Here is a 1,558-nt window from a genome sequence, read left to right as displayed (position 1 = left end):
AAAAATGGGCAAAAGACCTACAGGCATTTTCTAAGCAGACACCTCAAAGGCGACACATAGATGGCAAATAAGCATGAAAAAAGACGTATATGCTACATTACTAGAGAATTGCGTATTAAATCAATAGAATACCCCTGAACACCTTAGCATGGTGAAAGTCCAGAACATGAACAATAGACAGTGCTGAAATGTGTCACTGAACAGCTGAAGTGGAAGTGCATATGGCGGGGTCTCGCAAAGCTGTGCAAAGCGGGCTGGGGACGGGGGATGCGGCTCAGGTGGGACAGCGCTTCACGGGCACAGGGCCCTGGGTTTGCTCCTCAGCAGTGTAAAAAATAAAAGCTGTAGGTAGTTTTAGCATACAGTTCAACAGTCATTCTTACACATATTCACCTGAATGAACTGAAAACGTGTGCACATAAAACCTGCAGTGAATATTTATAGAGCTTTTCACAACTGCCAACAAATAGGATATAAGCAAATGTCCTTCCACAGGTAAAGGAAGAAAGAAATCCCCACAAAGCATGGTCTATCTGTACCATAAAGGAATGATTCAACAATAAAATGAAATGAGCTATGAGGCCAGGAAAAGACACAAAGGACCCTACGTGCATATTGCTGAATGAAAAAAAGCCTGAATCTAACTCCATGACATTTTGGAAAAACAACTGCAGAGAATAAAAAGACCAGTGGCTGCCAGGGCTTCAGGGAGAGGGAAGGAATCATGGGCTAGAACACGTGCAACTTTTAGGGCAGTTCAATTCTATTTGACACTAAAACTGTGGTTACAGGATATCATGGAATTGTCAAGAGATGAAATAGGCAACAAAAAGAGGGCACCCTAATGTAAATGATGGGCTTTAGTTAATAGCAATGCAGGACACAATTGCTCGATTGTATCAAATGTGGGGGAAACTGAACCGGAGGCTTTGAAAAGCTCTGCGGAACTCTACCTCTGATTGATCTTCTGTACTGAGGAATTTAAAGCTGCTCTATGAAGTAGTGATTAAAAGATAGCTGTGTGACAGAAAGAATCCAGTTAGAAAATGTGCAAAAGTAGACTCATGTCACTGGAGAGAATGTACAAGCGGCAGGTATGCACACGACAAAATATCCAGCGTTAGCAATTAGAGACATGCAGATACAAATCACAGTGAGATAATACTGTACACCTATCAAAATGGGAAATATCACAAGCAGTGATGACACCAGTGCTAGTGAGGTTTTGGAGAAACGACTCACACATTTTGGTGGGTATGTGAACTGGTACACCTGCTCTAGAAAAAAGTTTTGTAGCTCCTTAAAACACTAAGCGTAGGGGCTAGGGAAGTAGCTTGGTGGCAGAACAACCGCCTGCGTGTGAGCCCCTATGTCTCCATCCCGAGCACCAAAACTGACGACAAAAGTAAACACACAAGGACCAATTGTGACATTTATCCCAAAGATAGTGAGGTGTTTACACAATAACCTTCATATGAATTGTTTACAGCAGCTTTGTTAAAAGCCTCAAAGTAGGGCTGGGGATGGAGCTCAGCGGCACAGCGCCTGCCCAGCAAGC

The sequence above is a fragment of the Chinchilla lanigera genome, unplaced genomic scaffold (genome assembly GCF_000276665.1).
Source record: "Chinchilla lanigera isolate Chin_1 unplaced genomic scaffold, ChiLan1.0 scaffold00024, whole genome shotgun sequence".
NCBI lineage: Eukaryota > Metazoa > Chordata > Mammalia > Rodentia > Chinchillidae > Chinchilla > Chinchilla lanigera.
This window is presented reverse-complemented; position numbering follows the sequence as displayed.